The sequence below is a fragment of the Eleutherodactylus coqui genome, chromosome 7 (assembly GCF_035609145.1).
Source record: "Eleutherodactylus coqui strain aEleCoq1 chromosome 7, aEleCoq1.hap1, whole genome shotgun sequence".
In the NCBI taxonomy this organism is placed as follows: Eukaryota; Metazoa; Chordata; class Amphibia; order Anura; family Eleutherodactylidae; genus Eleutherodactylus; species Eleutherodactylus coqui.
This window is the reverse complement of record NC_089843.1, coordinates 31,077,962-31,089,091: the sequence shown is the minus strand read 5'-3', so window position 1 is coordinate 31,089,091 and position 11,130 is coordinate 31,077,962.

Genomic DNA, 11,130 nt, shown 5'->3' with positions numbered 1-11,130 from the left:
ACAGCATTGTGGGCTATCGCCCCGCCCCTTTTAAAGAGGGTCGCTGCCTAGCCGTGCCAACCCTCTGCAGTGTGTGCCTGCTTTTCCTGTGGCAGACGCACTTATAAATAGACATGAGGGTGGCGTGGCATGAGGGCAGCTGAAGGCTGGGCAGGGACAGTTTGGTGTGCGCTGTGGATACTGGGTCGTGGGGGGGGGGGAATTGGCAGCATGTAACCCAGGAGAAGTGGCAGCGGAGTGTCATGCAGGCAGTGATTGTGCTTTGTTGGAGGTAGTGTGGTGCTTAGCTAAGGTATGCTTTGCTAATGAGGGCTTTTCAGAAGTAAAAATTGTTGGGAGGGGGGGGTCCACTCTTGCCGCTATTGTGGCTTAATAGTGGGACCTGGGAACTTGAGATGCAGCCCAACATGTAGCCCCTCGTCTGCCCTATCCGTTTCTGTGTCGTTCCCATCACTTTCTTGAATTGCCCGATTTTTACAAATGAAAACCTTAGCGAGCATCGGCGATATACAAAAATGCTCGAGTCGCCCATTGACTTCAATGGGGTTCGTTACTCGAAACGAACCCTCGAGCATCGCAAAAATGAGTATAATATATACTGTAGTCTTGTTATTGATTCTTAATTTTTACTTATTACTGGACCTGAACCTACAGCCCTGTACTTCCAGAGTTCCATATAGATAAAGTATAGATAAGTCCACATATGCTTTCCTTTGTTTTTATAGGAACAAACTTTTGTAGAAACTATAATACAGGGCTACATCCTCTATATATTGAGCCAACGAAATGGAATGTACCCAATTGATGGTTTATAGTGTATTTAGGCAGATCACATACAAACACTATTGCACAAACACACAGTTAACCATATGTACAAAGTCACTAGTCTAGTGGTTAGTATTGGGTGTTGCCCAACCAAATTCCCTACTAGATATTTCTGAGTACTAGGTCACAGGTTTAACCCCTTGAGTGGCACGGACAGAAATTTTATGGGACAAGCTCCACTGCCCATAGTGATACAGCCCGGACGATTTCCAGGCTATGTTTCACTATGGGACCTGCAGAGCACAATGCCATAAGCTGTGGCATTGTGGTCAGCCTGCACAGTCCCACAGAGAACAGTGCAGGATTTTAAACAAAGAAGCAGGAAGATATTACCGATTTGCCAGCAACTTCCCGATTCTATTTTTAAACTCCTGCACTGCTTTGTTTACTGGTTGCCATGAAGACCATTGGCTTGTCAGAAGTCAGCTGATGGTCTCTATGGCAGGGAGAGCTGGTACTTGGCTGTCAGCGGATAGCCAGGCACCAGCTCTTACAGGAGAGATCAGAGAAAGCCTCAGATCTGTGCTGTGTTAACCCTTTACATGCCACGGTCTATGAGACAGCTCGAGAGAGCATTGCCCTTAGCGAGTACCTGCCCACTCGAGGCAAAAGGTTTGGGTGTCGGCGGCTGGCAGGGAGCTGCGGGGGAGAGCCGGGCAGAATGGAGGGGAGATCTCTCTCTCTCCCCCCGCTCCCTCCTGCTGACTGCCGCTACTCACTGCTCCCCCGCGCCGGCACCCGAACCTTTCGTCTCAAGCGGGCAGGTACTCGCTTAAGGCAATGCTTGCTCGAGCAATTGCCTTTAGCGAGTATACTCGCTCATCTCTAGCTGACACCATCGGACCCCACAATGTGATCAGGGGGTCCTGATGGGTCTCTGTTGAAGTCCCCTAGAGAGACAAAAATGTTTAAAAAGCTAATTTAAAAAAAGTAAAAAAAAATATTAAACAAATAAAAATAAAAACACCTTTCTCGCTTTATTTTGTAAAAAATGAAAAACTAAATTACATATGTGGTATCCCTGTGTTCGTAATGACCCAGAGAAGGAAGATAGTACATTATTTAATGCCTTAATGACGAGGCTCCCCCCCCCCCTTTTGTTTTTCCCTCCCCATTTTAAAAAATCATAACTCTTTTATTTATCCATCGACATCGCTGTATGAGGGCTTGTTTTTTGTGGAATGAGCTGTATTTTTCAATGGCGCTATTTAAAGTACCATATAATGTACTGAAAAACTTTTACAAAATTCTAAGTGGAGTAAAATGAAAAAAAAAATGACATTCCACCATCTTTCAGTAGGTTTTGTTTCTACTGCACACAAACTACAACAAAAATGACATGATAACTTTATTCTATGGGTCAATAAGATTACTGCGATACCAAACTTGTATAGTTTTTTTTTTTTTTGCTGTAGTACTTGTAGACATTTAATTTTTAAAATAATTGTCTCCTGCATCTTCTGCGCACAATAACTTTTTTATTTTCCTGTCAACGTAGTTGTGCATGGGCTCATTTTTTGTGGGATGTCCTGTAGTTTACGCTAGTTCCAATTTGGAATACATACGACTTTTTGGTCACTTTGTATTGCATTTTTTCTGGGAGATAGGCTGACTAAAAAAGTGCATTTCTTGCGTTCTTAATTTTTTTTTTGGACTACGTTCACCATATGTGGTAAATAATGCACTTCTTAGATATATTGGACTTTTACGGATGCAGCGATACGAAATATGTATTTTTCTTTTATGATTTAGATTTTTTATTATAGATATGGCAAAAGGAAGGTGAAACTTTTATTACTTTTTTTTTTTTTAGGGGGGAGTCAGACGATCGTATATGGGCTTGGTTTTCACGCCTAGCCGATATACGGTGTCCTCATCTGCAGGGGGGGAGGATGGAAGAGCCAGGAGCAGGAACTGAGCTCCCGTTCCCTCTCTGCCTCCTCTCCGCCCCTCTGAACTATTTGCAATGAAAGAGGCAGGACGAGGGCAGGGCTAAGTGTTGAGAATTAGCCCCGCCCCATCCCGCCTCTCCCCATTGCAAATAGTGCAGAGCAGCAGAGAGGAGGCAGTGAGGGCGCAGGAGCTCAGAGCACTGCTCCTGGCTCTTCCAGGCTCCCCCCCTGCAGAGAGAAACGACAGCTTCTGAGCGAATTTTGAGTTATAATCGTTGTGTCTAAATAGGCCTTTAGTTCTGTTCTCAAATACTATTAGCCAAATGAATATTCTGTTGTTTCTATTTCTTCTTGTCTTTTCCTTCACCTTTTTATCTTTCCATCCTTAAAAAGGCTTAAATCTTCCTGTCCCCATCGTTTAAATGCATCTACGTATTTCCTCAGTAATTGTTTGCTAACTGATTCATCAGGGTGATATATTCAGGATGGACATTCATTCAGACAAGCCAGATTATAGGGCTTAGCAATTAACAGACAAGCATTCATTCAGATGGCAGCGATGCATGGCTTTGTCATTTCAGGTAACATAACATTTTTATGTCCAAATTCAAAAATGGAAATGGATCAGTAACTACCACAGAGAAGGGAATCTTTCCCTTCTTTATAGATAATTGCGATAAAGGCTTCATGTCTCTGTTTGTGCAACTGTGCCCCCTTCAGTAAGGCTTTAGATGACAGAGCTAGATGTGATAAATTTATATCTTGTAATTTTTTATAATATACTAAGGGAAGACCGTCTGGCCCTGGACTTTTATGTAATGGATAACTGTTTAAAACATAGGTCAGCTTTTCCAAGAAAATCGGAGAGGTCGGCATGTATGTTTCAGCCTGACTCAGGGCTCAGTCAGACATGTGTTTTTTGTTGTGCATTTAGTTGCGTGAAACAAACGCAAATCTCATGCATCAAAAATTTGCATGACCGAAGCCAGCATCACATTGTAAAATTCACAGGGTCGCAAACTTTGCACATAAAGTTCACAGCACAGGGGCGTAGCTGGCAGGCAAAATGGACGGTCACATGTGAGCTGAGCTCCCGCCTAAGACACCCTTAAAACTATGCTAAATCCTGAAAGGAAGACTTATCAAACAGCTGAAACACTGCACTGAACTGCCGAGGAGCTCCCTGTTGACTTCGGTGACCAGTCACGACGAGAGGCTTAAAGTTAAGCTCCGAGAGGCGCCCTGATCTGGAGCCTAGTGAGGCCTGGGCTGAGCGGCACAGCGGTACAGACCTGGCTGAGGAGAGGTGAACCTGTACGAACTATCCCCCTGGTGCTCGCTCGCAGGAAGGTGGGTGAAGTGAGCGGGAGACATGGTGCAGTGGCAGTAACGAGGCGGAGGAGATGCAGGGGGCATCGGGGGCCCGGGAACCCGCGCGCTGATGGCGGTGAACAGGCAAGAAACAGAGGGAGGAGGTACCCGCCGGCGCTGTGACCCTCTCAGCTGCGGCAGCGGAGCGGGCAGGATCAAGGAGACATCGGGAGCCCAAGAACCCGCGCACGGATGGCAATGAAGAGGCAGGGTACAGAGGGAAGAGGTACCCGACAGCACTGTGCTTCTTTCAGCTGCAGCAGCGGAACGGGCAGGATGTGGGAGATGTCGGGGCCCGAGAACCCGCGCATGGATGGCGGTTAATAGGCAAAGTACACAGGGAAGAGGTACCTGCCGGCAGATCCTTGCACTGATATACACCTGAGGACAGAGGCAGACTGACATTTGGCTAAAATAAGAGTAAGATTTTTCCCCAACAAGTGCATGAACAACTAGCACAGTGTGTCCGGGGGCAGCCGCCATTAACAGGTGTGGACTCATAATACGTGGCACCGCCATTACACAGAGCGCAGGGGTAGAGCTGCAGGGGAATAAACACTCACAGAGACTAAAAGTCACTGCATTCACATATTAACACCTGTTTAAAGATACAAGGAAGCTAGTGCCGGGCTACGTGTAAAACCAAATCATTCATGCACTACACATGCATAATTAATACAGTGCAACTAGAGATAGCTGCTATTGATGAAGTAAGACCAAAGGAGCTGTCGTTGCGCCCAAAGCATTGCCAAAAGTAACAGCCGACAAGGAGCAGTGCAGCGTAACCATTGCAGTAGCTGAAAGCCCACAGAGAGCACTAGCTCTATAAAAATTGGATTTCTAAAGATATATCGAGCAAAGAACTTTATAGTGACTGCGGGTCTCTTTGCATATACTATAATACCTTGCTGGACTCTGTGGGTTCCCCTGTATGCAAAAAGCTTCCTCGATCTGCTGCTTCTGCCCAAATATATCTCTAATACTAAGCACAGAGGACATATCCTCATACACACAGATACAGGACAGTAAATATCTGCAAATATGAGCACACGCAAAAAATACTCCAGCGATTGACAAATTAAAGGACTTTGCATGAGCTGACAGCTCTGAAATACCACCTAAAATGGCTAAATTTATACCTGTTAAAGCTAAAAATGCTGGTGCAGAACCAGAACAAGAATCTGAACCCACATTACATCAGGTGCTAGAGGCTATTAAAGGGGTTGTCCCGCGCCGAAACAGGTTTTTTTTTTTTCAACACCCCCCCCCCCCCCCGTTCGGCGCGAGACAACCCCGATGCAGGGGTTAAAAAAGAACAGCGCTTACCTGAATCCCCGCGCTCCGGTGACTTCTTACTTACCTGCTGAAGATGGCCGCCGGGATCTTCTCCCTCGGTGGACCGCAGGGCTTCTGTGCGGTCCATTGCCGATTCCAGCCTCCTGATTGGCTGGAATCGGCACGTGACGGGGCGGAGCTACACGGAGCCGGCATCCTGCACGAGTGGCCCCATTGAGAAAAGAAGAAGACCCGCATTGCGCAAGTGCGTCTAATTTGGCCATTAGACGCCGAAAATTAGGCGGGATCCATGGAAACGAGGACGCTAGCAACAGAGCAGGTAAGTGAAAAACTTCTTATAACTTCTGTATGGCTCATAATTAATGCACAATGTACATTACAAAGTGCATTAATATGGCCATACAGAAGTGTATAGACCCACTTGCTGCCGCGGGACAACCCCTTTAATACCTGCAAAACATCTCTGACGGGGAAAATCGAGGAAATTAAAATAGACGTTAATTTACTCCGCCAAGATTTACAAAATGTCAGAGGACATCTACATGAAATGGAGGAGAGAGTTTCTGCAGTGGAGGATAAAATACAGCCCATTCCAGCTTAAATACAAATGGCAACTAAAAAGGCAGATCTATGTCACTCCAAAACAGATGATATGAAAAACCGTCTACGACAAAATAATATCCGCATTATTGGCCTGCCAGAAAAAGCGGAGGGCTCATCCCCAGAAAATTTCTTACAACAATGGCTGAAATCAACACTGGGGGAAGATGTGTTCACACCTATGTTCGCAGTGGAAAGAGCGCACAGAGTGCCAATGAAGCCGCCTGTGCCCTATGCGCCCCCAAGACCATTATTGGCCCGACTCCTTAACTGTGGCGACAGAGATATTACATTGCAACAGGCAAGACTGAAAAGTCCAATTACATACAACAATGCAGTGGTATCAATATTCCCCGACTTCTTAGCAGAGCTACAGAAATAAAGGGCCACATTCATCGACACTAAAAAGAAATTTAAGTAAAGAGGAATTCCATATTCTATAGCGTACCCGGCAAGACTGTGAATAGTCTCGTAAGGAAAGGCGGTGTTCCTGCACTCGCCAGAGGAAGCTGAGAACTGGTTACGTATGCATCCTGGAAAAATAACAGATGAGAGACTAATAGAGATGAGCGAACCTAATCGTTTCGAGTAATTACTCGATCGAGCACCGCGATTTTCGAGTACTTCAGTACTCGGGTGAAATGATTCGGGGGGTGCCGGGGGGCGGGGGGAGGCGTGACGGAGCGGGGGTAGCAGCGGGGAACAGGGGGGATCCCTCTCTCTCTCCCTCTCCCCCCCACTCCCCGCTGCAACCCCCCACTCACCCACGGCGCCCCCCGAATCTTTTCGCCCGGGTACGGAAGTACTCGAAAATCGCGGCGCTCGGGCGAAAAAGGGGCGTGGTCGAGTAGGTACGCTCATCTCTAGAGACTAACAAAACAAGATATTCAATATAATATCCATTTAAGGGCGAAAGAGAGAGCAAGGAAAGTTTAAATTGCAGATAATATTTTCTTGTCCGGCAAAGAAAAAAAAATATATGTCAGATAAGGAACTATAGTGGAAGAGATTAAGAAGGAGGTTGTTATTTTGGAATTTATGCTGTTTGGAGGTTGGGGGGGGGGGGCAAATAGTCAATTCCAAATAGGTTATATAAATCAATACTATACAAATGCCCTGACAGTTAAGGGCACATTGGCTGGAAGCCTCTTTCTGTCCGCTGAACACTAGGGTGTCTATAAGAATATTCTAACATTAAAGAGAAGGAGTAAGAGAAGGAAAGTGGAATAGAATATTTGATTCTATAATCTGTGGATTTTTTTAGAAAATCCATTATTAGCTGTATAAACTGTTATGTTGATCTAAGTTATGATAACTACCGTATTATATTTTGGTTTGTGTATTCCTCAACTGATATTAGACGTATACTACCATACCTACTGAAAGACAAAAGTATAGGTATGTACTATCCTACTACACAAATCGATAGATACAGATGTCATTAAAATGCATGACATGGAATGTGCGAGAATTGGGCACCCCAACTAAAAAAACAGCAGTGTTCTATATTAGACAATTTGCTCCCCATATCATTGGTTTACAGGAGATGCATTTAATTCTACATAAGATAGACTGCCTTAAAAAACCCTGGATTCAATGGGTTTGTCAGTCCCTACACACCTCATATTCTAGGGGTGTTTCTCTTTTGGTCCTTCGTACTTTACGATGGAACCCGACAAACACCCATAGGGACCCGGAGGGTCGATTTGTTTTTGTCTACGCTGAAATTAACGCCAAACAGTATGTTATTCTATGCATTTATCACCCCCGAATGATAAAGTATTTGTACTACAAGCAGCAGTTATGTTTGCACACCAGTATCCATTAGCAGAAATCATATGTATGGGAGACTTCAATCAGATCATGGATCCTATAAAGGATAGGTTTAATACACAGCAAATACCTGCGACCACTCGTGACTCTCCGATGAGCCAAATGTTTGATGGGGTGGGATGGGTTGACCTATGGCGTTTTAAAAACCCAGATACCTGCGAATACGTGCCATTCCCCTGGTAGAGGATCTCTTTCCCGTATAGACTACATATTTGGATCCCTGACACTCACTCTATATCTAACTTCAATAGCACGCGGTACCAGAGGGATACCGGATCATAGTCCGATTCTACTCACGCTACAATTCCCAGGACAATATTTTACTCATACCTGGAAACTTAACCCCTTTTGTTTAAAGCTGATAGGAGCACAAGACGGTATACCAGACCAAATAGATATGTTCCTTCAAATACCTGAGCAAGAAGCGCAGGAAACATTAAAATGGGATACCATGAAAGCCTACCTTAGAGGCTGTTTTAGGTCAACTATATCGTATATTAAAAGAGCCACCTCCTAGGCTGATCTTCAGTTGGAACAACAGATGACCGCTGCGGAAAAGCAATATATCACAAACCCTACATAAACTGATAAAATACAATGGCTAGGGCTGACTCGTCTGTACAAGCACCAATTACATGTTAAAACCAAAAGAAAACTCTTTTTTACAAAACAATATTCTTTCGAGATGGGCAATCAATCCAGTCATCTCCTGGCCAATTTAATTAAACAAAATGGATAATCTAATTCCGTGCTTAAAATAAAAGCGGATGACGGACAGTTACTGACAGAGGCACAATCTATTGTGACCAGATTCAAAGAATACTATGCTAACCTATATACCTCCTCAAATAATAAATCAGTGACAGATAACTTGGGCTACCTCAAAGATTTAGTTTTCCCGTCTCTCTCACCAGAACAGGTAGATTTATTAGAAGCCCCAATTGAAATGGAAGACATTGAACTAGCAATTGAATAAATGGCACTCAATAAATCCCCTGGACCGGATGGCCTTCCTTTGGAAGTGTATCGAAAATATATAGATCAACTCACTCCAATATTATGCGACGCTTAACAATGGCGATGTCGGGAAGATACTCTCCCAGGTTCTTTTTACGAAGCATCAATAATAGTATTACCAAAGCCGGGGAAAGACCCAACTGAATGCGACTCATATAGGCCAATATCACTGCTTAATGTCGACTATAAAATACTGACTAAAATATTGGCCACTAGACAGAATAAAGTAATCCTTTCTATAATTCATGAAGACTAGACAGGTTTTATGCACGGAAAATCAACCACAATTAATATACGTAGAACCCAAAGAATAGTACAACTGGGCAGAATGCATAATAAACCCTGGACAGTAGCGTCGTTAGATACTAAAAAAGCATTTAACTCTTTGGAATAGAATTTTCTAGAGGCCTGCCTGATCCGTTTTGGTTTTGGACCACAGTTTTTGAGATGGATCAGGTTGTTATATAGGTCACTCATGGCTAATGTGATAGTCAATGATATACCATCAATGGAATTCCCATTGTCACGAGGAACAAGCCAGGGATGCCCCTTATCTCCAGGCCCTATTTGCAATAGGGTTGCAGCAATGCTGCCCCCTAGCTCTGCCTACCACTACTTTCTGTACATGTAACTAGTATAAGAGATAAGATGAACTAATAAGTATTAGCTTCTAATAAGACTGCTTACCTAGTATTTAAGATTCTGTTGTGATGTCACAATGCAGTCTGGATTTGAGAACCTTTATGTCTCTTAAACCCAGTTGTGTCGACACTGAATAAATCTCTGTTCACTTCCTATATGCAGGGGCGTTGTATTGGATGTTGGCTCTTATTTCTCACTACTAAAGTGCTCTGGATTGTGCTGCTGGTGGTGGATCTGTTTCTACTCGTGTGAGATCTGGGCAGTGCGATAGTTAGGAAGCAAGAAAAACTCACTGCCATGTTTCTAGAACCCATGACTATATTCCTTGTGGCACAGTGCATTGCCCTGATGATAGTGACTTTCTGGTGTAGGGTAAACGTCTGTTATGAATGAATGAATTTGGTTGACCACTATGTTTAGGTAAGCCCTAATGCTAAATGTCCAACCACAGATATCAGAGGAGTGAGTGTTTGCCAAGTAAACATTCCCAACACTTTTTTCTACCTTTACTGGCCTTATCTGTTGATAGCTGACAGAAATGGTTCATTGATTCATAAAGAATGTGCCAAATTTTCCCATCAGCATGTTACAATTACTGCACTTGTTTGCCCAATAGTCTCACCAATCTTTTTTTCTTAGCAATAGCAGTAAAACTGTTTGTCTTGTGTTATAGCCCATCCTTGCTAAGGAATGATGAATTTTGCCCTCTGACACACTAGTTGGAGCAGCAGTTGTGCTTGACTGCAGTTTTCTTCACTTTGCACCACCTGTCCATCAGAACAATTCCTCATTCAGTGATGAGTTGTTTCTGTCCACAGGCCCTACATTTTCTGGAGATTTTTCCTCAATCACATGATTTTCTGAATACTCACCACACAATTACATAAGAAAACCCCACAAGGTTAGCAGAGAAATCCTGGCCACGGGTGGTCTAGTACCGATGACCAGACCCCATTGGAAGTCACTCAAATCATTGGATTTTCACATCTAATGTGGGCTCACACTGAAACTGATCCACGGAAAACCTGTCACTTGCTTGTATGCTTTATTCAAGGATCAAGGGTATTATTTTCATACAGGGAAGCTCCAATTAGAAAAGAGCCAGTGTCTCTAATAAAATGACCATTTTGTGTAATTTTATTGTGATAAATAGAGATGAGCGAGCACACTTGTCAAAGCTTGATTCTCGTTTGAGTATTAGGGTGCTCGAGATGCTCGTTACTCGAGACAAACACCTCGCGGTACTCGAGTCAATTGCATTTCCCTTTCCCGCATGTTTAGCTCCATTTTCCAGCCAATAAACATGCAGGGAAGGCATTACCACTTCCTGCTGTGACATGCCAGCCCTCTGCCCCTCCTACCCCCACAGTAGTGAGGGGCTGGGCCGATCAGGTGACCGCCGAGTACTTAAACCGGTCCCGCCCACGGCTCTCCTCAGACGTATGCTGGCAGAGTTGAGGGAAAGAGCTGCTTATATAGGGAAAGTGTTTGAGTAGGATCCTGTCTTCAAGAACCCCAACGGTCCTTCCTAGGGCTACTCATCATCGTGTGCATTACAGTTGTGGCTGGCTAGGAGCAGTAGTGCACCAATTTTGTTTTTTTTAAACATCTATCCCTCTGCAAAGCATTACAGTTATAGCATTCTCAGTCTGCA